The 27,117-nt window shown below is 47.7% G+C and overlaps 1 protein-coding gene across 34 annotated transcripts in view; it reads left to right on the forward strand.

The window, feature by feature from the left end:
• Nucleotides 1–27,117, forward strand: part of LRRFIP1 (LRR binding FLII interacting protein 1) — a 161,499-nt gene that overhangs the window by 35,221 nt on the left and 99,161 nt on the right. Inside the window, exon 1 of one of the 34 annotated variants that reach the window (XM_070786954.1) lies at nucleotides 22,271–22,291. The exons of 32 other annotated variants lie outside the window; for them this stretch is intronic. The gene's annotated coding sequence lies outside the window, so the exon portion shown is untranslated. Of the gene's footprint in view, nucleotides 1–22,270; nucleotides 22,292–27,117 lie in introns of those variants that run through there. One more of the 34 variants, XM_070786971.1, reaches the window with a different exon arrangement.

The following is a 27,117-nucleotide window of genomic DNA, read 5'->3' on the forward strand; positions in this document are numbered from 1 at the left end:
GGATTACAAACAAGGCGTGAACCCAGTAGGGCAGCTGGCTGTGAAGAGCTGCACTGAAGTCAGCAGGCTCCATAGACACATGCAGTGAAGCAGCTATGATGGAAAAAAACAGTCCCATTTAATAACTGCAAAAATTAAAAATAAAAACAAGAAATAAGCTTAACAGCGCACAGTTTATGTAAAGTAACCTTTAAAACACCATTTGGAGATGCAAAGACTTCAATAGTAGGAAAGGCATACTATAGTCTCAAATAGGATGACTTAATATCAGAAAAATATCAAGCCTCCCACATCAATCTGCAGAATGCCAATTCCAATCAAAATAGCAATAGGATTTCTTTTGAAACCTGATTGACAGCCTGATTCTAAGATACATATGGGAAAATTAACAAGCAATAATAACCAGGAAATTCCAAAAAAGTAACATTCATAGGCAGATTATCCTTAAAATATTAACTACATTATAAATCTGTAATAAATAAGGCTGTATGATACAAGCACATCTCAGAATAGGCAGGTCAGGTACAAGGTACAAAATGCAGAAATAAAGAGCTGTTATTTGTGGTCAAAGGAGCATTTCAAACCAGTGGGGGAAAATAAATTATTAAGTGATTGTTTGGGGACAGATAGCAAATTGTATGGAATAAAGTTAGGTCAGTAAATGCTTCACAACTTATATCAAAAATAACAAGAGTATCAATGACTTAAATAGAAAAAAAATGAAGCCATAGAATTATAAGAAGAAATGAGAGAATCTTGAAATAATATTGGAAAGCCTTTCAAAGTAAGATATGAAACATAGAAGTTACAAGAGATTCTTACATTTGACTTAAACATGAATATATTCATTATGGCAAAAGTGAAAGTGAAGTCGCTCAGTTGTGTCCAACTCTTTGCAACCCCATGGACTGTAGCCTACCAGGCTCCTCCATCCATGGGATTTTTCAGGCAGGAGTACTGGATTGGGTTGCTATTTCTTTCTCCAAGGGATCTTTCCAACCTGGGGATCGAACCCAGGTCTCCCCCAATGCAGGCAGACACTTTACCATCTGAGCCAATAGGGAAGTCATTATGGCAAAAACCAACATTAAAAATAGGTCAAAAGACAGTCAACCAACAGAAAAAAGCTGTTTGCCATTCTCGGGCCCCCAGGAGTTTCCCGTCGGGTGGAGCGTCTGCTCTCCCAGCCTCTGCTAGTTGTGGGGGACACAGTGGACCACGTGTCCAGCCGGCCCGGACGGCACCATGCCTGGAGCCCTCTCCTCTGACTGCAGGTTCCCCCATGCTCCTGGGAGGGCGGGCAGCAGGAGTGTTGGTTCTTCGGAGCCCTCCGGCTGGCAGGCTGCCCTCCCCAGCACCCCTCCTGCCTCTGGATCCCAGTTGAGTCTGGGACGTGGCTGGCACTCACTCTCGCTTACCCCACCGCCCATCTTGCTCTGGGCCCTGGTCCACCTGCCGTCCCTGCCCGGGGCCCGGGGCTGTGTGGATGCCCCTGTCCTCAGCGTGGTGCCAGCTTCGTCCTCGGTGCGATCCTCTCGGGCGGAAGCAAAAGACTAAAGAAGATCCCGATGGCCTCGTCGCTGTCAGTGGGATTTTAAAATGAAGCTGAGGTGTGTGACGGGCATGTGCCAGTCATAGCAAGTACATCCGCTTGCCCTGCATGGGGACAGCTCCAGAAAGACGATGGCAGCACTTCTCTGTCTCCCGCATCCCCCCCTGCAGTTATGTGGCCAGACTGCCTGGCAGAGGCTGTGCCAACCGGGTACCCGTGAGCCCCCAGAAGAGGGGTCACTAGGATTCCTTTGGGCAAGATGTACAACCTGGCAACCTACGACAGGGAGCTTTTGTTATGCCCTGAGGTGGCCGTCACAAACTGCTGCAAACGGGGGGCTGAAAACAGTGTAAATTCCTTCTCTCGCGGCTCTGGAGGCTGGAGGGGTCGTTCGGGTCAGTTCCTTCTGGAGGGTCTTGGGGAGAGTCTGTTGCCTCTCCAGCTTCTGGGAGTTGCTGAAACTGTCATGTACACGCACGCCTCCAAGCTCTGCCTTTGTCTCCACCGCTTTCTCCCTGAATGTCTGTGTCTCTGAGTCCAGGCTTCTCTCTCCTTACAAGGATGAGGGTCCGTCCTCATCTAGGATGACCTCAGCTCAGCCTGACTGCATCTGCAGAGAACCTGTCCAAGGAAGGTCACGGTCACAGGTTCTGGGTGGACATGATCATTGGGAGGATGGAGTAGGGACAGTGCTCCTACGCTCACGAGTGTGCTCGTGTCCCTCAGGGTGGAAGTGTGTGGTGTGTGTCCTGTGCTCTGAAGCCCTTCAACAAGATCAGGAAAACCTTTTTTTCCTCCCAGGCCTAGCCACTGAAGGTATTTTTTCCCTTTATCTTGGGACTTGAAGACGTATAACAGTATGTGATAAACTGACCTGAAATACCTGTTTGTTCTGCAGTAAAATCCATTAATAATACCTGATAACTAGGACAGTTTTATGCTCCCTTTCTCAATCTGGCTATTTATAGTGAAACCTATTTTCTCTGAGTTAAAGTGCACTGGTTACCATTAACAGCTGGCACTGGTTTAACTAAAAGGACTCGATTTTTCAGTTTGATTCTGTCACCCCAGACCACTTGACCATCCTGATAACGACGGTCTTAAAACATGATGGATAAAGACTTTGCTGTTCTGACACAGGAGGGAAAGAGGTGAATAGCTAGATTTCCGGCATGGGGAAGGAGGGTACGCTGTCACGGTACTGTTTATCCAGACTGGGGAGCCAGGAGGCTGGCGGGGCAGGGTGGCACACAGGGGAGAGTTAAGAGTCCGTCTGAAAGCGTTGTGTTTGAGGGAGCTGAGGGCTGCCCCGATGGAAAGGTCTAGCAAACGTTCAGACATGGTGACCTGGAATTGGGAATCATCTCATTTGGGGATGGTCCATGAAATCTCATAAGGAGATGGGGAGAATGGGATGCAGAGGGTAGACAGACAGGGCCAGAGAAGAGCCACCCAGACTCAGGGGGGAACCCGGCAGCACCTCACGCCTCGGGAAGACCCAGAGGGGCATAGTTAGAGGATGTCAGGGGGCCTAGCCTGGGGCTTCAGGAAGGGCCACGGTGGACTGAACCTCGGTGGCAGGACTGCGGATGGAGTTAGGGTTTGTGTCATGGGCGTTGCAGCAGTCTGAACACAGGTTGCAAAAGAAGCTCCAGACTCAGAGGATCTCAGAAAGGAGTGAGTTTATTAAGAACAGAGAGCGGAGAGTTTGTGGGCATTGCAAGCGTGGCGGGCCAACCTCCTGAAGGCGGAGGAGAGCGGATAATTTTCGTGCCCTAGTAGCCAACTGTTACAGCCTTAAGACAAAGCTCCTGCTAGAAGAGTGGCATCAGGGAATTGGTTACGGCACCATTCTCAGGTGGCACTAGTAGAAAGAACCCACCCCCCAGTGCAGGAGATGCAGGAGATGTGAGTGTGATCCCTGGGCCAGGAATATCTCCTGGAGGAGGGCATGGCAACCCACTCCAGTGTTCTTGCCTGGAGAATCCCATGGACAGAGGAGTCTGATGGGCTACAGTCCATGGGGTCGCAAAGAGTTGGACATGACTAAAGTGACTTGGCACTGGGCACTGTAGGATGAGTACCAGGGTGGGTATTTTTGCCTAATTTGGGGTCAGGAAGCCTGCTGGTGATGATCAGGGGGGCTTTTGGCAAGGCTCCCTTCTATACAAAATGGAAAGTGATGCTGCTCAGAAACTGAATGGACTTCCTTGAAGATGTGAGGTCTGGTATCTGGAAGTGTGTTTTTGCTGCCTTCTTTGAACTTTTTTGTTTGAATACTAGAATTTTGAGCAAGTATCATTTTTTAAAATAATCACTGTAAATGTACATTTTTCTACCCACTGGCTGCACAGTGCTCTTCCGATATTTACCACAGTCTGTGCACATAAGCCCCTCATTCCCTTGCTCTAAATAACATGGAGACGAACAGCCACGTTTAACCATCTCTGCCTGCATCTCTGGCGTGGCTGGAAGTGAAATCGCTCAGTTCAGAGGATGCGAGCTTTTGTGAAGGCTTCTTGAGCGTACTGCGTCTCATGCCCCCTTGAATTAGTTTTCCACTACATTGCAGAATTTCGTGACAGCCAAGAATCTCCATTCACGAGACTGCACGTAGGGTTTTTTCTGGAAGCTAATACACGACTTCAGGCTTGTTATCGGCCCACTGCACCGTGCTGACTCTGAAAGATTTCTGAGTTTCTCATGTATCTTAAAGAACACATACAATTTTAATAATTCATGAAACATTTAAATAAGCTTCTTACTGTTAAATAATGCAGGAGGTCTGATGGTGGAATAAACTATTTACTGATGCTTTTTGAAGTTAACGAAACTGAAGTCTAAGGGTTTCAAATAAAGGTTAATGTAAAACACAATAGCAATTTTGTTTAAAAAGAAAGAAATGTTGATTTTGTTATTTACTGGAGTGAATTGTTCTCCTGACATATTTATATTTTGAAATGATTTAATTTAATAGCCTGCAATTTTGATAAAACATATATAAATAACCTATGATCTGTGAAACACAGGAGTCCCGATGTTTCTCCCAGATTTGAGAGTCAGCATAGGAATCCAGTCTTCCCGTGAGACTGAGTTGGTTCCTGGAGACAGCTATAACGCAAGATATCATAGTCTGAGGCCTCATTGATTATCAGCACAGTATTTCAAAGTGAATTTTTATCCTAACTCATTTCCTGCCATAAACTACGAAAAGGCACTACAAAAATAAAGCAATAATATGTTCTGTTAATAAATTTTATTTTATATTGGGCTATGGTTGATTGGCTCAGAGGTTAAAGCGTCTGCGTCCAATGCGGGAGACCTGGGTTCGATCCCTGGGTCGGGAAGATCCACTGGAGAAGGAAATGGCAACCCACTCCAGTATTCTTGCCTGGAGAATCCCATGGACGGAGAAGCCTGGTGGGCTACAGTCAACGGGGTCGCAGAGAGTGGGACACGACTGAGCGACTTCTCTTCACTATGGTTGATTCACAGCGTTATGTTAGTCTCAGGTATACAGCAACAAACATGTGCTCTTCATAAGCCTCATTAGCATGAAAACTGGACTTTCTGTGGAAGCGATCTTGTGTGTGTGTGGAGGGGGGTGTTTGACAATTTCCGCACAGCTGAGTTGGCTGGTGTAGCAGAGAGGCGACACCCCTTCCATGTGGAAAGCGTGATGGGCATTCTTTACCTGGCGAAAGGGCTGGGACTGAGGTCAACGCTAGGGGCCCTGGGACCAGCTATTCCTAACTGGCTGGATTTGCAGGACAGAGGGTTTCCATGGCAACTCCCTGCTGCTTTCCAGGCCCCTGACCCTGAGGATCATTGATTCAAAACACCCAGGCTCCCAGACCTTCCCCTTGGGGGAGCCCCTGGGTCCTGGCCACACCACCCACCAGCCACATGACTTGGGGCAATTTATTCAATAGTTCACCTTTTTTTTTTTTCTTTTTTTTTGCCTCCATAACCTTCCTTGGAAAATGGCTGGGGTGGAAATTAAATAGGAGAACCCAGGCACTCAGCAGGCTCCAGAGTCAGGTTCCTGCCCGCCACGTGGAGCACGTGCTGTCTGTGGAGGGACATGGACGCAGCCGTGAAGCAGGTTGGGGCCGCTCAGCCATGTTCCTGCTGTCCAGTTGCTGGAGGCCCCTGTGGGCTGGCGTTTCACTCTTCTTGCCCGTCCTCTCAGAGACTGGGGTTTTTCTCTTACCTGGAGATGGAGCAGGAGGCAGGGAGGGTGCAGGGGAGGGAGGCTGGCCCTGCCGCTGCGGAGGCCAGAAGCCGACGTCCCGCCTCCGTGAATGGGAGCACGGCTTGCTCATCCACCCATCACCACCCACAGTGTGGTACCCGCGGCTTCCGTCTGGGATGGACACAGACCAGAAACCACCTACGCAGGGGCTGGGGAGCCGCGCTCTGACACAGAGCGGCCCCTCGGCCTCCCTTCCTGCCGTGTGACCCTCAGACCGTGTGTTTCCCACCTGCCCCTGTCTCTCTCCTCTGTCACACCCTAGGCTCTTCTCTGTGCAGCCGCTCCCACGGCTTTAACCCCCCTCACGACCTCTCCACGTCCTTCCCTGAAACCCTCTCCTTCAAATTTGGTTTGATGATGCTACGTCCACAGCACTGAGCATCTTCACCCCTAACCGGCCACTACCCCCCTGTATCTCCCGTCCCCACCCCGCCACAGCCGCCTGAGCCAGGATCCCTCATCTGAACCCCAACCCCCTCCATGTCCCTCCCTCTGTGGAGCTGTGAGCATGGCTCGCGTGGTTGCCTCTGTAGCTTCCTAGCCTTTGGGCTTCCAAGACTGGCTCCCCTCAAACCTGTCTTCACTGTGGTGTCCCAGGGAGTCCCAGCAAACACAGACCTCATGCCACAGTTTCCCTCTGTTACCATCCTTGTGAAAGTGAAAGTCGCTCAGTTGTGTCCCACTCTTTGCAACCCCATGCACTGTAGCCCACCAGGCTCCTCTGTCCGTGGAATTCTCCAGGCCAGAATACTGGAGTGAGTAGCTGTTCCCTTCTCCAGGGGGTCTTCCCAACCCAGGGATCGAACCCAGGTCTCCTGCATTACAGGCAGATTTTTTACCGTCTAACCCACCAGGGAAGTGCCTTCACCATTCTTAATGACTCCCTATAGCTTCTAGGGTCACAGTCCGTGGGGTCTCCCTACAGCTTCCAGCTGCAGTCCATGGGGTTGCAAAGAATCAGACATGACTGAGCAACTGAACTGAACTGATAGCATCCAGGACCAATTTAAAGCTCTTAGGATAACACCAGGGGCCTCTTAGCTCCCCTTCCCATCTCCTCTCTCTCCCGCAGCATCTTGCACTGCAGACGTGCTGAGCTACCCAACAGTCTCTCCCATCACTGTCCATCCTTCTAGACTCAGTTTGCCCTTCCTCCAGGAAGCCCTCCCTGACTTCCACAGGCTGGGTAAGAGCATTCACACCCACTGCATATTCTCCCGAGAGCATTTATCCTAAAATTTGGTTTACAACAAGTTTTTGGCTGAATAAATGAAGAAATTACCAACAAGGGTAATAATTGCTGACGACAGGAAATGTTTATTACATTAACTGTCATACATATTCATTGTAGAAAATAATTAGGAAAATTCAAACAGAAAATAAAAATGATGCCCTGTACTGTGACCAAGCATAAGACCTGTTAGCATTTTGCTCTATTCCCCTCTATTGTATCAATGGCGTTTTTGAAGATGGCTTCAATTATATGTTTAGCAATACTGCATCTTTCGTTCTCCTCTTTAAGGAAAGAAATCCACTCAACCTCGGTACTGAATGCTCTGTAAAACCTTTAAATGGCCACAGAATACAGCACTGAGGTTGTTACATTGTGTCTTTGTTTTCCTCTTGTTGGATGCGAAAAGGTGTTTTACAGGTGTCTCTTTTCTCAGTTGTGAATAACACGGCAGATGAATGTCTTTAAGAATAAATCATGTTTTGTAGGAAAGTGTTAGTGGTTCAGTCACGTCCGACTTCGCAACCCCGTGGGCTGTAGCCCACCAGGCTCCTCTGTCCATGGGATTTCCCAGGCCAGAATACTGGAGTGGGTTGCCATTTCCTTCCCCAGGGGACCTTCCCATCCCAGGGATCGAACCCAGGTCTCTGGCATTGCAGGCGGATTCTTTACCATCTGTGCCAGCAGGGAAGCTGATTTCCTTGAATGGGATATTGGAAGTGCAAATAAAGCTTTTAAATGCTTAAACGCGTGTGAGGGTCCCAATACTTGTTTTCCAACTGCCTGCCTGAGAGGCTGTCAGTTTACATTGGCATCTGTATCGTCTGGAAGGATCTCACCACAAGAGGAGGTGCCTTTGTAAATCTAGGAGCTAAAAACTGGTGACTCTTTGATTTGTCAGTCTCGAAAGCTCTTTTTCAAACTGTCAAAGCTTGCTTGCAGTGTTAGTATTTCTTTCTTTCTTGGTGACTTAGAGCTTACTTATTAACCCGTTTGCATTGCCTGTTGCAAATCTGTCTCCTTAGCTGAGATTAGGAGAGTGTCTTTGGCCATGCTGGGTCTTTGTTGCTGCGCACGGGCTTTCTCTGCTTGCGGCAAGCAGGGGCTGCTCCCTGGTTGCAGCGTGCGGGCTTCTCGTGCGGGGGCTTCTCTTGTTGCCAAGCACAGGCTCTCGAGTGCGTGGGCCTCAGCAGTGTGGTACACGGGCTTAGTTGCCCTGAGCTGTATGAAATCTTCCCACACCAGGGATCAAACCCAGGTCCCCTGCACCGGGACTTCTAACCACTGGACAACAGGGATGTCCAAAATCGGGAGCTGAACATCTTCCTCCTTGCCTGCAAGAAACACCCTACCCAGGTGCTTGATAACCCTAAAATAGGTTCTCCACCGGGCTTATCTTATAAGATGTTGAAGCCGACACCGGGTGTTAGGCCGATGAATGAGAGCAGAAAGTTGGACTTAAGTGGGACCAAAAAAAGGACTCCAGCTCGGGTAAAGGCGTATACGCACTCCTCTCTTTAAAAAGAACATGATCTCCTTAGACGCCGACTAGTTGTTCCATCACACTGTTCCCTAGGCAACAGTCACTGACGAGCAGAAGCCTGCAAGGTCTCCTTAGCTTCCACCCAGCTGAGATGTGTCCATTGGACACAAAGTCTCCCACATCGCCCAGAGAGTGGGCTTGAGTCAGCTTCTGGCAGGAGATCAGGACAGTCTGGACAACTCTGAATGTTAGACACCAAGCCATCTAACAAAAACCAGCTGGGAGGAGTAGGTTTCCTGTGTTCTTGGACACTCAACAAATGGTGGTAGATGGTTGTAATTCTGAAAGGGAAAAAATAACACATTATCTAAGGACAATTTGTCAACTGGGTTTTTTTCACGGAGAGGAAAAAGCCTGAAATGTCCCCAGTAAAGCTGTTTGCCGTCGTTATAACCACAGTTGGCGGGGCGGAACACGGAGGCTGAAGCGAAGATGGCTCTGTCCTGGGTGTGGTGCTCGGCCGTGCGGTCTTGGACAGGTCACTTGTCAAGGCTGGAAAAGTGACGTCCACTGGGAGCAGCAGCCAGGCCAGATCATGTCCGGAGGCCCTTCCAGCTGTGGTTTTAAGAGGGAGAAAGAGAACATTTGTCCGGTGGAGGCAGGGGTGGGGTAGGAAAGAGCCGGGGCTAGGGAGGGAGCCGTTGAGCTCCTGGTGTGGCCACGCCATCTCGAACCTGCGTCAGCTGGAATCCATCACTCAACCCCAAGCCATGATTTCCAAAAAGATGCCCGGGAATAATAATAACCACCTTTCAGGGCTGTCGAGGCTTAAATGAGATAAACCCGGAAAGTGCCAACACAGCGTGTGATACAGGGTTCAGTGGCCGTCTTGTGATGGTTTGGGGACCCCTTCACACCGGTCCTGGGCTCACAAGGCCCCACTGCCTGCTGTTTCCAGGACCTCAACGAGCCTCTCTCCCTGTCTCCACCTCCATCCTAAATCGGAGAGTGGGTCCTTTCTCCTGATGGGGCTTCTGTGAGAAATAACAAAGCATGTCAGGCACTTCGATAGCCTCTGCTACACAGTATTAGTGATTGGTTTTGTCATCAGCCTCATGGGGAAATGTTTCCCTTGAGAGTCGAGCAGAGATGCTGAGCGCAGCACATGGGGCTTGGGGTCGGGGGGTTTCACAGTGAACCCTCCCCCCACAAGGTTCTCATCCGCCCCTTGTTTTATCTGAACAGACACACAATATCTTCAGGTCGTATGTGGAGACCCAGTCTATTCTATTGCATTTTAAAAGGGTCCTGGGATCCTGAATTAAGGGAACCCCTTCCAGTTCATGTGGCAATTATTGCTGTAACATTGGTCTCCCCCTTTGCAAGGGACGAGCAATGGCCTTGTGTCAGCTCGTGGCGTCAGTCATGGATCGTGTGACAACGTGCAGCACGCACACACTCGACAAGCAGTAGTGGGTGGTTCTCAGCTGCTCTAGAGGCTCAGAGCCGAGAGCCAGAGGCTTTCCACAGCAAGTCAGGTCCCCACACGCTTAATCCCAACCGGTGAAAACAAATGGTCCCACAAAAGCTAATTCATCTGCCACACGTCAGACACCCAGGACAGCACAACTAGATTCTCTCTTGCTGTTGCACATCTAAGTCAGACACTTCCAATTAAGGGTAAACCCTTGCTTTCCTGGTGGCTCAGACAATCAAGAATCCTCCTGCAATGCAGGAGACCCAGATTCAATCCCTGGGTTGGGAAGCTCCCCTGGAGAAAAGAAATGGCAACCCACTCCAGTATTCTTGCCTGGAAAAGTCCATGGACAGAGGAGCCTGGCCGGCTACAGTCCATGGGGTCTCAAAGAGTCAGACACGACTGAGCGAATTACACACACTATAGTGGAGACATTTGTGTTGGGTCTTTTGTATCCTTAGGACAACCACAGAGAATAGCTGGGGGCCAGGGGGCTCTGCAAAGGCTGAGGGGCTGCGGCGGGCAGCCCACCAGCTCTTCACTGCCTCTCCCCGCTTCCGTGTCCCCGAGAAGCCAGCCCGGCCCGGGGCGCACGGCCAGCACTGGCGTTGTGTGTGTGGCTGAGGGGCTGCGGCAGGCAGCCCACCAGCTCCTCACTCCCTCTCCCCGCTTCCGTGTCCCCGAGAAGCCAGCCCGGCCCGGGGCGCACGGCCAGCACTGGCGTGTGTGCATCTGTGCACGTGTGTGCACGTTTCCTTGTGAAGTATCTCAGACCACCTCGCCAAGTAGATTAAGAGACGTGCAGAACCAGTCTGGTAACATACTTCTTACAGCTTTTTCACTGTTCACAGGGTTGAGTTTCTTTTCCTCATTCTAATCTCTGCATTTTTTACTAAATGAAATGAATATTAGGTCCTCAGGTTTCTAGAAGTCTATGGAAGCACACAACGAGCAGGTCAGTCTCAGGACAGAGTCACTGATAGATCCTTAGAGATGAAGGGTCAGTGCCCCCCATTTCTTGTCCTGTTACTGACTTTAAATGTGCAGACAACATAGAGCTTCCTAAAGCAGAGGCAGAAAATGTGGTTCTTGGAAAGAGAGTTATACTTTTGTGTTCAATGAGAGTTTAATATTTGAAAAATTAAAAATTGAATACAAACAAGATATTAAAAAATTCTTAGATAGCCATTATGATCATATTACTTGTTCAAACTGGAAAGCAGAAATTTTTCTGTACCGTATGACACAAATTTTATCTTGCCTTAAAAAAATACTGACCTAAATTTAAGTTTGTTCTATACTTGGTTTATTATTCTGGTTATTCTAAAAGAATATATACTTTATCTTATATTAAAATAAGACCTTACAAATATCTTAGAATGGATGATACATATTTTAAAATGTCTCTTAGCTTGAAGTGCTAATCAAATCTTGCAATGTGATTCACCCTGTATTTTTCAAATATTGCTATAAATAAGCAGCAAGATGCTGACTTTCAGTGCCTTTAATAAATTGTTAGTTTTTCAGTTCTTCACAGAGAATAATGTGTTTACAGTCTGTAGCACTGTTCAAACTTTATAGATTAAAAGTAGGCTTATCAATGTGTGTATATTCCATCTGTGAGACAGAAAAGTGATCTTGTTTCTGTGTTAAATAAAACTCTGACATAGATGAGCTTGTTACCGAGGTTCCTCAGCTGGGAGTTGGGTCCTCTTTTATTACAAATGCTGTTAGAAACACTGTAACGAACTGTCTCATGGACGGAGGAGCCTGGCGGGCTACAGTCCACGGGTTCACAGAGTCAGACACGACCAAGTGCCTAGGCCCACACATGAGCTGAGTTCGTGGGAAAAAAGAAACACGGGGATTCAGCCGCCAAGGTTGGAAGTGACCACCAGGAGGCAGTCCTCTGCCGCCGGCCTGAGACTGCAGGGTGCCGCTCGGCCGCGTTAGGGCGCCAGGAGGCCACCAGGAGGCCTGGGGACTCGGAGTGTCGCCCTTTGTCCGGCTTTCAGAGGGGAGCCCCACCAGCCTCACGGGAGGGCTCTCCTCTCCCCCACCTCGAGTCACTTCTTGTTTTCTCAGAAACACAAAGCTGCGTGTTCTGGCTGCAAGCCCCACGCCTGGCACGTGTGGGGATATTTTCATTGAATGGCATGGCACCTGTCACGGTTATAAGTGGTTACTTATCTGTGCAGTTACTTGACATCAGTCTCCCCCCAGAGGCATGACTGCCCTGTCCCCTGTTACGTCCGTGGTCTCTGACCCGTGGCAGCCCCACCCCCGCGTGATGACGGGATGAGTGACAGGAGTGGATGACGTGACGATGATTGGCAGGGCGATAATGGGGGCGGGGAGGGGGCGGCACCGGGGACAACTGCGGTAATTCTGAGGAGACTCGCTGAGGCCGGGCTGGGGCGGTGGCCCGGGGGCACCTTGAAGTGACTCAGAGAGGGGAAGCCAACTTGCTGGTGGACTGCGCAGGGCGGGGAGGAGCGCCGGCCTCACTCGGGCGGGCATTTGCTGATGTCCGGACCTGAGGGATCATTTAGTCCTCCCACCAGCCCCGAAGGTTGTGTCTGCCACTGCCTCTCCTTCACTGATGGGCAGCTGAGACCCAGAGACCGCAAATGAAGTCTTCCCCAGAGGCGCTGGTCGGCAGCGCCCCCTTGGAAGAGAAAGTGCAGAGGACAGACCGTTGGAGGCGACAGGAATTCCATTTTGAATACATCTCGAGCTTGAGGTGACTGGGCCCTCCAGGCAGAGATGTCCACCTGGCCGGTGGGCTGAACCTTGGACAAATCAAGAGAAAAGAAATACAGATCTGGACTGGGGAACGTCTGGGTCACGGTCAATGAGGCGGGGCTGGCCAGGGGCCTTACGGGAAAGAACTCTGAAGACTTCCTGGGAATCCTAAAATCCGTGCCCCCAGGAGCATGGGATGAGGATGTAAGTGCAGCTGTGTGTTCGCTTTCTTTCTGGGGCATTCAGAAGTAGGTGCAATATGATGGATAAAGATGCAACAGTTACTGCTTACTGCTTGCAAGACGGGTTGACCATATCAGTGAAAAGAGAGACGTGCACCAAAGACATGAGCTTGCATCACCGTTATTTTCTCTTGCAAAGAGAAACCTGGCATCAGTGATCCACCCTGTGATCACGCGATCAAGCCTGTGACTTTTAAAGCAAATTTTAAGGAAGAAAAAAAAAGCACTTTAACACCCAGAAGGATTCTGAACTTTGGGTCCCCTCACCCTCCAAGGGCCTTTGGTTAGATTTCAAAGGATCCCTGAAATTGGGTCAGAATAAAAAGAGCAGCATTACCTCACGTTATGAGTGCCAGCCTCAAACCCGAGCAGAGTTAGAAGTGCGCGTGGTTTCATCACCGAGTACTGTTTTTGTGTAACTTTTCGGTGGTTGCAGACAGCTGGGGAAATTCACATGGTCGTGTGGATATTAAAGTAGACGTGAGGTCTGGCTACTCAGGGCACCAGGAAAGAAGCTGGTACCGGGGCCAGTTATTCCCGGCCGTGTGACGCTGGGCCGGCGCTCTGCGCACCTCATCTCCCCCGGGCTCTGCCCACGGGCGCTAGGGGGCGACAGTGAGGCGGAGGAAGGAGACAAGTCTGCTCCGCCCCGCCTGCTTCCTGTTTCTGTAAGCCGTCGCCCCAGCAACCGCCTTCACCGGCAGCCTGGTTCCGTTTCCAGCGTTCTTCATGCTCTCAGAAACCACTGCCGCGGAGCCCGTGGAGGTTCTGGAGCACAGTGCCTTCTGAGTCTTTGGGGTACACTAACTCACCCCTCTGTTCCCCCAGCCCTAGTGTTCCCCGAATTATTACCTCCTTGTTACCTGAGTCTCCTATGCCTTCTAAGTCATTCAACACTTGCTTAGTGGGTCCCCTGTATTAAATTACTCCTATTAACATAACTGGTATAATTTCTCTTTTTTTTTTTCCTGTCTGTATTGTGATTGATTGATTGCTGTTGTTGTTGTCAATAAGTCATGCCCAACTCTTTTGCGACCCCATGGACTGTAGACTGCCAGACTCCTCTGTCCATACAATTCTTCAGGCCAGAATACTGGAGTGAGTAGCCATCTCCTTCTCCAGGGGATCTTCCCCACCGAGGGGTTGAACCCACATCTCCTGTTTTGGCAGGTGGTTTCCTTACCACTGAGCCACCAGAGAAGCCTGTGATTTATACTGTATCACAATTTTAAAATATATTTTGACAATACGTTTCATAATAATCACTTTCCTTTGTAACTGTGTATACTTTGTTTTACAGATCTTCCCTGTAGCTCAGACTAGGTAAAGAATCTGCCTGCAGTGAGGGATACCCGGGTTCAATCCCTGGGTCAGAAAGATCCTCTGGAGAAGGGAATGACAATCCACTCCAGTATTCTTGCCTGGACAATCCCATGGACAGAGGAGCCTGGCAGGCCACAGTCCATGGGGTTGCAAAGAGTCCGATACGACTGAGCGACTAACACTATACTTTGCTTTAAGCACTTACAAATACCATTCTGAGGATGGCCACAGGCTTCACCAGCCTGCCTCACCAGGGGCACCTGTGGTGGTATAGTAGAAAAGTAGGAAAGAGGCAAACACAGTAGAAGCAGCCTAATTAATTGCAGTTTCCTTTTAGGTTTAAAAGCCTCTAGGAAATGAACACATAAAGGTTTTTCTTTTCGTTCTTCTTTTCCTTTCAAATAAAGTTACAGAGGAAAATGAAACTTATTCCCCCCTTTAAAAGTAGTACATGTGTATAAAAAAAAAGGTGAAAAATAGAAGGAAACAAAAAGCTATCTATACTCTCATTATAACATAAAAACAATCATGGCACTATTTCAGCTCATTTCCTCGGGTCTAGTAGTGAAAGTCGATCAGTCACGTCCAACTCTTTGCAGCCCCATGGACTGAACTCTCCAGGCCGGGATACTTGAGTGGGTAGCCTTTCCCTTCTCCAGGGGATCTTCCCAACCCAGGGATTGAACCCAGGTCTCCCACACTGTAGGCAGATTCTTTACCATCTGAGCCACAAGGGAAGAATACTGGAGTGGGTAGCCTATCCCTTCTCCAGGGGACCTTCCTGACCCAGGAATCGAACGAGGGTCTCCTGCATTACAGGCAGATTCTTTACCAACTGAGCTATCAGGGAAGCCCTATTTTGTTAGGGTCTTTGTTATTTATTTTTTCATAGATGTTATTGGAGTGTGTATGTTGACAGTGTGCACTCAGCATGGTCCTAAGCGCTTTGCATTCTATTACATACTCATCAAATATACCATTTTTATAGCCAGACAGAATGCCATAAAGTAGATATCCCAAGATCAATTTGGCCATTTCTTATGGTCTAAAACTTTCAACATAAATTAATTTTTAGTGTGGTAAAACACACATAACATAAAATTCCCCATCTTACCCATTTTAGGTATACAACTCAGTAGTATTAAGTACGTTCACAGTTATGCAACCATCACCACCACCTTCTCCAGAGCCCTTCTCATCTTCCCAGACTGAAACTTTGTGTCTATTAAACACTGACCCTCATTCCTGTGGGTTTCCCAGGTGGCGCTAGTGGTAAAGAACCCACCTGCCAATGCAGGAGACGTAAGAGACGGGGGTTTGATCCCTGGGTAGGGAAGATCCCCTGGAGGAGGGCATGGCAACCCACTCCAGTGTTCTTGCCTGGAGAATCCCCAAGGACAGAGGAGCCTGGTGGGCAACTGTCCATGGGGTTGAGAAGAGGTGGACACGACCGAAGAGACTTGGCATGCATGCACTCATTCCTGTGTCCCCTCCATTTGGCAACCACCTTCTACTTTCTCTATAAATTTGACAATTCTAGGTATCTCATGTAAGTGAAATCATATTTGTCCTTTTGCAATGCGCTTATTTCACTTTGCACAATGTTTTCAAGGTTTTATTCACATGGAAGCATGTATCTGAATTTCCTTTTCTTAAAGGCCCAATAATATTCCATTGTATGGATATACCACGTGTATTTATCCACTCATGTATCAGTGAACACTTGAGGTGTCTGACATTACTAGCCAATAAGAAAGCTTTCGCTCAGGCCCCTTGGGAACACTCACCTGTGGCCAATGGGAGGCAGCCACTGAAATTTCACCACCCCTCCCAACTGTGTATCTGTTTCTCCTTAATTTCTCCTGTTCTTCCCTACTTATGAACTTCCCAGGTGGTGCTGGTGGTAAAGAATCCACCTGCCAACGCAGATGTAGGAGATGCAGGTTTGATCCCTGGGTTGGGAAGATCCCCTGGAGGAGGGCGTGGCAACCCACTCCAGTATTCTTGCCTGGAGAATCCCATGGACAGAGGAGCCTGGCAGGCTACAGTCTATGGCGTCACGAAGAGTTGGACACGACTGAAACGACTTAGCACGTGTGCACTCCCTACCTACACATCCTTTTGCCTCCTTCCGGAGATAAAGATGCTAGAAGATACGGTGTTATTATAAGTAAGTAAGCAAGTGAGTGAAAGTCGCTCAGTCGTGTCTGACTCTTATCAACCCCATGGACTATAGTCCATGGAATTCTCCAGGCCAAAATACTGCAGTGGGTAGCCTTTCCCTTCTCCAGGGGATCTTCCCAACCCAGGGATTGAACCCAGGTCTCCCACATTGCAGGTGGATTCTTTACCAGCTAAGCTGCAAGGGAAGCCCCAGTTTTATTATATTTTATGCTAAATGGAGGACACATGTTCTAAATAATCATAGAATATTCAAACTGAAAACTTTGAATATCTTTATTCAAAATTCTTAGTTGCTTCACTGTGGGACAATTTCTTCTTTTTCAAAAATTGTACCAAAGGAGAGTCTCTTTACCCAAAAAGAGAAGTTCGTGGGCTTCTGTTGCCTAATCCCCTTCTTGGGAGACACAGTCGTTTCTCCTTATCTGGGCTGTGAAGTTCAAGTCCAGTCATCTGACCAGAACTTCCTTCAGAGTGTCTGAAGGCAAATAACGTTCCCAAAATTCAGGCCACTTGTTCTAGAACAGTAATCATGGTTCCTCCTACTCCAGCTCACAACTTAGAGTTGCAGTTCGTCTTCTGGTTGCAGGGGCTTACCAAGCCTGTGTGTTTCCCCTGCACCAGAGCTACCCAACAGGCTGTGGCTTCTGAGCCACGGAGATACTGGCAGAGATAGAAGCCAGAGTGGGTGAGGCCGGAAGGCAAGAAGGAGGGGCGGCTGGTCTGGGACAAAAGTTAACTCTCAGATCCCTTTGTGAATAGTGACTGGTTCCAGTAGATTTAGGTTACACGTGCCTTGAAGAACTTTGTAACGTGTGCACTGTGAACCAAACACCTGCACCGCACTTTATTTATTTAAGTACAGGCTTCGAGTCATCACGGATGGAACCTGACACACCGCGTGCACCAGGTTACTGCCGCTGTCCGTCCTCTCTGACGGATGAGGAAACCGAGGGGTGGACCGAGGTTACAGGACTGGCCAAGGCGGGCACCACGTTCTTGGCAGAGCGCAGCTCCCCGCACGGGCAGTGTCGGTCCCAGACCTGATCGTTCCTTCTCGGTGCCTCTCCCTGCAGAAAAAAATCAGACGGTGACGCTGACAATAATAATTAGCTTTTCACTGACTTCAGTGCTAATCCTCCTTCAAGTCGCTTTGCCTGTTTATCTTTTATTGTTTAAAATTAGATTCTGGCCTTTAGGCAAGAGTGTCTTTTTTCTGAGCCTTATAATTTCTTTCCTTTCAGGGGCTTTATCGAGTGGCTGACAACAGAGTCTCTGTTTACTTTCTAGGCAACTGCAGTGCTCTTTCTGTTCTAATAAGCCTGCCGTCCTGTCCTGTGTTATTGCAGCGCAAGCACAAACTCCCAAAGCTGCTGAGTCCTTACTGCTTCCCTAACTCAGAGCATCCGATGGAGGAAGAGACGGCAGGCCGGGGCTGGTGTAACGTTCTGATGATGGGAGTGCTGCTGTTCAGACAGGATAAAGAGATCAGCAGTGTGACTACTGAAGAGAGAGAGAGTGTGTAACTGCTTGCACGCTAATCCAAAAATTCAGCCCCAAACTGAGTCCTGTGTTTGTAATTATATAAACAAACATCCATAGTAGAGGGGAAGGGTGAGGGGGGAGGGATGGTTAGGCAGTTGGGGGTGGACATGTACGCTCTGCTATATTTAAAATGGATAACCAACAAGCACCTGTTGTACAGCACAAGGAACTCTGCTCAATATTCTATAACAACCTAGTGGGGAAAAGAATTTGAAAAAGAGTAGATACATGTAGGTAAATAACTGAATCACTTTGCTGTGCATTTGAAACTAACACAACATTGTTAATCAGCTGTGCTCCGATACAAAGTTAATTGATTGATTAAATGTGCTCAGGGAACAAGTTTCTCTACTTCTCCCCTCCCCCGGAAAAAACCATTGCATTCTCATACACCATGGTCGTTTTTTTTTTTTTTTTTGAATGATGGCAAGAAGACAAGCTTTCATTCAAAATAGCATTTAGGAATAAAGAAATATGCAAGGCCTATATGAAGGCAACTATAACAATATACCAAAGGACATAGACTAAAAAAATGGAGAGAGAGGTACCTTGTTTCTGAATTAGAAGACTCTGTATTGAAAAGATGTTAATACATCCATAAAGTAATTCCAATGATATCCCAGTTTAGGGGACAAGGTTGGCTTAAAGTTAAAAAAGTAGACTCTGAAGCTGATCTGGAAGAATAAATAGTGAAATCAGCCAAGAAACTTTTGGAAAAGATTAACAAAGGTGATTTTTAACCTTTTTTTGTTTCCTGCAACTTCTTTGTTCAAACAAAATTCTACTTCCCTATTCAAACACTTTCAGTGGGTCCTTTACTGCCTCCTGAATAAAGTGCAAGTTCCTTAAGCTATTATATCCAAAGAGCGTTCTAACAATATCTGAGGATATTCTGAACAGCAATACAATTCTATCACTTAAATAGAGCAGCTCTTTTGTTTATGTGTTTCCTTCTGGTCTTTGTCTACGGTTTCACAGAGTCCTATTCGTAATACATCAAGACCGCAGAAAGCTTGGCTTTGGGGAACTAGTAAAGCCAAAATTCTGGACTTGGAAGGGGGAGGTTCCAGAAAGAGGACAAAGCACCCAGTGCTCAAAAATGCTGACCAAAGCTTTCAACCTAACGCCAGCCAATTAAGTGACATGGGACTCACTCTACCTGCAGCTTCTCTCAACCTATGTGTCAACTGTTCATTCCAGAGTCCCTTACCTGCAGGAAGAATAACCCATGTATTTTCGAATAACAGCCAGAGTGTGCAGCAGGTGCCAGCCTGGGGTCTTACCACTTACCCGCTGCCTGCCTGCTGGCCGCATCTGTGCTGTGTCACACAGGAAGCTGTGGAGGTCACAGCAGTGGCCCGAAACTGCAGCCTCGCCAGCAAGAGAGCAAGAATTCTATTCAGCTTTCTCCCAAACCTCTGCTTTGGAGGTTTTTCACTTTGTTTTCCTTGTTACTGGCCTCTTTCGTTGGTTTACAGTATCCTGTTAGTTTCAGGTATAGAGCACAGTGACTACGTTATATATAAATGTGCATATATATATATATTCTGTTGAGACTCTTTCCCATTATAGGTTATTACAAGATATTGGATATAGTTTCCTGTGCTATACAGTAGGTCCTTGTTGGTTTTCTATTTTATCTATAATAATGTGTCTCTCTTACCCCCAGCCTCCTCATTTACCCCTCCTCCCCACCTTCCCCCTTTGGTTACCATAAGTTTCTTTTCTGTGTCTGTGAGTCTATTTCTCTTTTGTAAATAAGTTCATTTGTATAGTTCGTCGCTCAGTCGTATTTGACTCTTTGCAACACCGTGGTCTGCAGCCCGCCAGGCTCTTCTGTCCATGGGATTCTCCAAGCAAGAACACTGGGGTGGGTTACCATTCCCTTCTCCAGGGGATCTTCCTGACCCAGGGATTGAACCCGGGTCTCCCACCTTGCAGGCAGATTCCTAACCATCTAAGCCACCAGGGAATCCCGGATAGTTTATTTTAGATTCCACATATATGTCTCATCGTATGATGTTTGTCTTTCTCTGCTGGCTTACTTCACTCAGGAGGCTTTGGAGGTGTGAGGGCCCCTGCGCTGTGTGGACTCTGCCGGCCGCCTGTGGGCCCCCACCCTTGCCCTGGCTGTGTTCTCCATCACGCCCCGCTTTTGGATCAGGTCTTCCCACCGGGTCCAGGAAACCAAACTCAGTTCTTTGACCGTCTCACTTCCTGTGTTCTTCCTTCCAGCCCACCTCCACTGTCACCGCCTTGCCCTTGGCCTGACTGCACCAACTCTGAAAGCTCCGTCTCTCTCTTCCCACCCTGTGGCCCCCGCTTCCTACCTTTCAGTGTCAGTCCTGACTTTCTCGCTGCTCCTGACCGTAACATCCAGCCCCGCTTTTGAGTTTTTACTTGAAAAACTGAGGGCCACAGACATCAGAGGACATGGTGAAATATTTCTGTCATGACCATTACTTCTGTGCATGTTTAGCTTGGATCTGTTGGGGTGTGACTCCTCTGTGTGAGTTAGTAAGTCCTTCTACAGTGTGGGTGTCTTGGATGAAGGCACGAGCTCCCTAGATCAAGGGTTCTCAGCAGGTTCCCTTCGCCTCCCAGAGGACATCTGTCGGTGTCTGGAGACACCTCTGGTTGTCGCAGGAGGGAGGAGACTGCTACTGGCACCTAGCGTGTGGTTGCTGTTCAGCCGCTCAGTCACGTCCGACTCTGCAGCCCATGGACTGCAGCACTCCAGGCTTCCCTTCCTCTACCATCTCCCAGAGTTTGCTCAAATTCATGTCCATTGAGTCGGTGATGCCATCCAACCATCTCATCCTCTGTCAGCCCCTTCACCTCCTGCCTTCAATCTTTCCCAGCATCAAGGTCTTTTCTAATGAGTCAGCTCTTCACATCAGGTGGCCAAAGTATTGGAGTTTCAGCTTCAACATCAGTCCTTCCAAAGAATATTCAGGACTGATTTCCTTTAGGATGGATTGGTTGGATCTCCTTACAGCCAAGAGACTCTCAAGAGTCTTCTCCAACACCACAGTTAAAAAGCATCAATGCTTTGGTGTTCAACTTTCTTTATGGTCCAACTCTCACATCCATACTTGACTACTGGAAAAACCACAGCTTTGACTAGACGGACTTTTGTTGGCAAAGTGATGTCTCTGCTTTTTAATATGCTGCCTAGGTTAGTCATAGATTTTCTTTCAAGGAGCAAGCGTCTTTTAATTTCATGGCTGCAATCACCTTCTGCAGTGATTTTGAAGCCCAAGAAAATAAAGTCTGTCACTGTTTCCATTGTTTCCCCATCTATTTGCCATGAAGTGATGGGGCCAGATGCCATGAACTTCCTTTTTTGAATGTTGAGGTTTAAGCCAACTTTTTCACTCTCCTCTTTCACTTTCGTCAAGGCTCTTTAGTTCCTCTTCACTTTCTGCCATTAGGGTAGTGTCATCTGCATATCTGAGGTTATTGATATTTCTCCCGGCAGTCTTGATTCCAGCTTGTGCTTCACCCAGCCCGGCATTTCGCATGATGTACTCTGCACAGAAGTCAAATCAGCAGGGTGGCAACATGCAGGCAGGGAGGAGAGTGCTGTGGCGCCCAGTGTGTGGAGGCCAGGAATGCTGCTGGTCATCCTCTGATGCACAGGGTAGCACCCAGCAAAGAATCACTTCACCCCAGATGTCAGAGGAGCCACGGTTACAAAACCCTGCCCTGTATTTGTATTAAAGTTCCATCTGGGGAGGGAGATGGGAGGGAGGTTCAAAAGGGAGGGGACATATGTATACCTATGGCTGATTCGTGTTGATGTTTGACAGAAAACAACAAAATTCTGTAAAGCAGTTTTCCTTCGATTAAAAATAAACAGATAAAGAAAAGTTCCCTCAAAGTCTAATCCCATATTTAATACACATGCCTCAGTGGAAGTGAGGATAATAGGAAGGGACTTCAATGTAATCTGAGTAACTAAAAATCAAACCCACAGGTCAGAAGAGGCATTTGGAAATCCTACAATGGACTTAGGGAGCCACGCCCTTCCATTACCGAAGGCGGGTCGAAGCTGCCCGGTGAGGTGGCGGGTATAAAGGTGCCTCTAATTGACCTGTCGGCTGGTACTCAGAGCTGACGTGGTCAGGAGTGCTATTTGATCTCTAGTTATTCCAGAATTTCCACTCTCGTGCCAAACATGTCTCTTCAGACGGCTGTTCTTCGCTCTTCCTTAAACTTCTCTTGAAGTTCATCTGAAGTCTTCGTGTTTCAGAGGTGAGGTTTTTATGCTCTGTGTTAAGTCTTCTGGAAAGATGTCTGGTTCATACAAATTGGTGATAAAGGAGGTGCCCATAATCTGGCACCTTTCTGAGGCTATTAGTTGATGGTTTTTCTTTGCACTGTATTTCAGGGGCTAAAATGCAGAAGGGAAAATCCTTATTTTAGGCTGTGGACATGTGTTTTTAGTGTTACTCAGGTGGCACAGGGTAAAGAATCCAGGAGACACAAGAGATGTGGGTTCGATCCCTGGGAGGGAAGATCCCCTGGAGGAGGAAATGGCAACACCCTCCAGTATTCTTGCCTGGAGAATCCCATGGACAGAGGAGCCTGGCGGGCTGCAGTCCATGGGGGCGCGAAAGGGCTGGACACGACTGAGCGACTGAGCACATACACAGTGTGTTACAGTCTTTGTTTTCTTTAGAAATATGTATTTTCTTAGGAAGATTATTTTAGGGATGCTGTTTTAGACATTTCTGTACCGTAGGCGAGAAGGTTGCTTACTTCTGATGTTTCTGATTTTCCTGAAGTCGGGTCACCTTCAAGTCAAGCTGTTTAGCAGGAAGGCCTGATTTTAAACCTTTGAATTCATCCTACATGCCCTCAAATTTCCCTATGTGCTGTGGGTACTGTTTAAATTTAGATTATAAACTCCTGTGTTTCCCATACTTCCTTTCTATGCATGACATTTGTCAATAGCATTTGTAGCCTGACTGATTTCTGGATTTTTCAGTGAGCAGGGTAAATGTTTGTTTCATGGTTCTGATTGTTAGGCACTTTTTATCTCTCCTAGATGTTAAACTCATAGGCAAGATTACTGAGGCCAGAGCCAAATAAATCAGTGAGCATCTAGAAGAAATATTGCTTTTATCTGTAATCATTTTATTTTCCTAAATATATATTGAAACATTTCCTTTATTTCTTACCAGAAAGTGTTCTGTTAGCTAGTAAATACAGTTGTTGAAAGTAAAGCACATTTTTTCTGTCTATTCTGATCGAAAGTATTATACATGTACTTTTCCAAGTGCATGTAGAGATATTTTTTCCTTTGAATTAGGGTGGACTTAGAAGGGCTTTTCAGCCTTTTCCTATATTATGGAGAAATATGTAATGGATTTCAGTTGTTTTGTCCTCAATATTTTTAGAAAATAATTGGCTGATACTTGCAGTGTGTTGTGTTCATGAAAAACAGAATTGGTTTTGCTAAGAGACGCTTTATCACAGGTGTTTGTGGCCGTTTCCTTGGCCACAATACATGAGGAGTGTTCCCGTGATCACTCTCATCTTGGTCTTAAGGATCAACCGTTCTGAGGAATGGATTGAAAAAAACTGATACATTTCCCCCCAAGACTGCTATGGACTTATTCCCGGGCACTCTTGGAGATGAACGTAATCCCAGAGTAAAATAAGCTAGAAATTACTTTACATGTGGGTAGCGTTTACCCTGCCGCAGCATTTGTGGGCTGTCTGGAGCCCCGTGGAAGGGCTCCGGGTGCAGGTCCTGAGACCAGCATCGCCCAGGCTGAGCCAGAGGCAGCTCTCCCGCATGCCCTGCAATTTCTGCTCCACCCGCCCTTCTCCTGCCCCAGCTCTGTGTCCACAGTCTCTGCACCAGGCCTGTGCTTCTCGTGGTCTGTCCTCTCCTGGACACTGCGGTTTTCTCATCCCCATCTTAGCTCGGAATCAGGCCAAATGCTGAAAGTCCGGAGAAACCCCCCAGCCCACCCCCTCCATCCCTTAGTCAGCCGTCTTGCCCACGCCCCCTCTGTTTTTCCTCCCTCTCCTTTTGACTCTCCCACTTTTCAGTCTCCAAACTGGCTCAAGTCGCTTCCATCCTTAAAAACAGATGGGCAAGTGAACATGTCTCTCCCCACCCAATCCCTCTTCTTGCTTCTGTCTTCCTCCCGGGCTGTCATGTGTCATGTACTATATGAGCAGAAACCACTGAAAATGCTGGAATGTAGAATTTCAACAAGAGAATACAAGAGCCAGTGTTTATCGAGTTGCAAATTAAAGGCTTTCCGGACCCTGTTGTCATCACTTCATCTGCCTTGCTTAACACTGGTATTCACACCAGCCTTCTGAATAGTGGTTTCCAGAAGGCACCTCTGTTATGCGTTTCTCTACCCACCCATCGTCTGTGTTGACTAAGTGTTCTTGTATTATGACGATGATGATCTGGCTGTTCTGGGTCTAAGTCGCAGCATGCAAGCTTGTCAATCTTGGTCGAGCTTGCAGGATCTAGTTCCCTGACCAGGGATCAGACCTGGCCCCCTACGTCGGCAGTGTGGAGCCCTACCCACTGGACCACCGGGGAAGTCCCGGTGTTGGCTTGTTCTTGTCACTCCTCGTATTCATGAAATGTGGGGATCCCCAGATTCCTTCCTTCAGACCAGTTTCTGTTATATGCATGCCACCATTTTTCTCATCACCTTAAACCAGTTTATACTTCTGGTGCCAAAGCGCCTGTTGGACACCTCCAATAAGGCTTTCTGCCCCTGCTTCTAGTTCAGTCCAACCAAAACTCGAACTCATCACCTTGCTTAGAAAATCCAAAGGGATTTTAAACATACATATTAAATAAAAAAGAAGTCTGGTGAATTGCTGGGTGCTAGGTAGCCATGCAGAAAAAAACATTCCTAAAGTCATGCCACTTTTAGAAGAGAGTTTCTATTCTCCGTGGCTACAAAAATGTAAAATACATAAGATAAATAAGAGTTGATGAGAAGCTATCGAAGTCCCTCGTTTTCCTGGGAGAATCACCCGTGCATCTGTCGTTTATGAACTGCCCTCTGTCCCCCGAGGTGAGCACATGCACCCATCCCTGAAGGGCCCACTCAGTCCTGGGCGACAGTGAGGACCACACAGGCAGCCATGAGGCTGAAGGATGTGGTCGTAGGACACCGGCCCAGGGTGGGTGCTTAATAAGCAGGAGCTGTTTGTGTGCTAGAAACAAGCTCCCTCGCTTTCCAGTCACTTGCCTCCAATACTTGTGTCCACCGGAGGCTGTCAGGATCTTGGCTCGAGGGTCAAGTCCACTGTGGCCTGAGCTGGGCCAGCTGACTGGGAGGTGAATGGCATGCAGGGTCTGACTCCCTCACCTGATGCTTCTACCAGTGCCCTGGTCTTACCAGGAGAGCCGGCTACACCCTTGACCTTGATCTGGCTACATTATTTTGTCGGTACCCATGGAGCGGGAGATGGGGCTACTGGTCCAGACTGAGCCCAGGGAGGCAGCCTGTCTGCTGACTGTCTGTCCCAGTGAGCATCCCTGGCTGGCCCGGGCAGGGAGCACCTCTGTGTCAGACAGTGTACTGGACACTGAGGGCTTGGACTTGGGTTAAAAGCCGGGCTCCACTCTTCCAACGATCATCTGTGTGGACACGCGACACAACCTTTGTGGGCGTCAGCGTGTGTACAGGCAGACCTCTTTTCATTGTGCTTTACTTTACTGCAGTTCAAAGATACTGTGGTTTTTTTGTTTGTTTGTTTGTTTAACAAATAGAAGGTTTATGGCAACCCTGTATTTAAGAAATATGTTTCATTAGGTTATCGCTGCCATACATAGTGATTCCTCTGGTGGACTTGGGCAAAGTAAATTAAAACCCTTCTAAAAAGTATTCACTATGCTTCATGCCATTAAGAACATTTGTAATGCATTGGAAGAGCTCAGAATATCAACACTGACAGAAGTCTGGAAGAAGTTAATTCCAGCCTTCATGGGTGACTTTGTGAGGTCAAGACTTCAGTGGAGGAAGTAACTTCAGATGTGGTGGAAACAACAGGAGAACTAGAATTAGAAGTGGAGCCTGAAGGTGAGCCTGAATTGCTGCAATCTCATGACTAAATGACATTCGCTGACTCATCGGACATGAGTTTGAGCAAACTTTGGGAGATGGTGAAGGACAGGGAAGCTCTGCGTGCTGCCGTCCATGGGGCTGCAAAGAGTCAGACATGGCTTAGCAACTGAACAATAAAACATGTGGACAAGCAATGCTAATGGTTTCTTGAGATGTAATCTACTCCTGTGAAGATTTGTTGACATGTCAACAAAGGATTTGGAATATTCCATAAACTTAGTTGCTAAATGATAAAGAGAGTTTGAGAGGAGGGACTCCAATTTTGAAAGAAGTGCTACTGTCCACAAAAATGCTATCAAACAGCATTGCATGCTACAGAGAACTCCTTTGTGAAAGGCAGGATCAATCACTGTGGCAAACTTCATTGTCATCTTATTTTAAGAAATTGCCACAGCAGTTCTTAGCCTTCAGCAACCTCAACACAGAGGCAAGGCCGTCCTCCAGTGAAAAGATTATGACTTGCCAAAGTTTCAGATGATGGTTGGGGCTTCCCTAGTGGCTCAGTGGTAAAGAATCTGTCTGCGATGCAGGAGACTAGGGTTCAACCCCTCTAGGTCGGGAAGATCCCCTGGAGGAGGGCATGGCCCACTCTAGTATTCTTGCCTGGAGAATCCCATGGACGCAGGGGCCTGACAGGCTACAGTCCATGGGTCACAAAGAGTCAGACATGCCTGAGGGACTGAGCACACACACACATGATGATTAGCGTTTCTTTAGCAATAAAGTATTTTTAAATGAAGGGCCTCTTGAAGATAAGAGAGGGGAGTGAAAAAGCTGGCTTAAAACTCAACATTCAAAAAACTAAGATCATGGCATCCAGCCCTGTCACTTCATGGCAAATAGATGGGGACACAATGGAAACAGTGACAGATTTTATTTTCTTGGGCTCTAAAATCACTGCAGATGGTGACTGCAGCCATGAAATTAAAAGATGTTAAAAAAAATAAATAAATAAATAATAAA

Source organism: Bos indicus, chromosome 3, assembly GCF_029378745.1.
Source record: "Bos indicus isolate NIAB-ARS_2022 breed Sahiwal x Tharparkar chromosome 3, NIAB-ARS_B.indTharparkar_mat_pri_1.0, whole genome shotgun sequence".
NCBI classification, from domain to species: Eukaryota; Metazoa; Chordata; class Mammalia; order Artiodactyla; family Bovidae; genus Bos; species Bos indicus.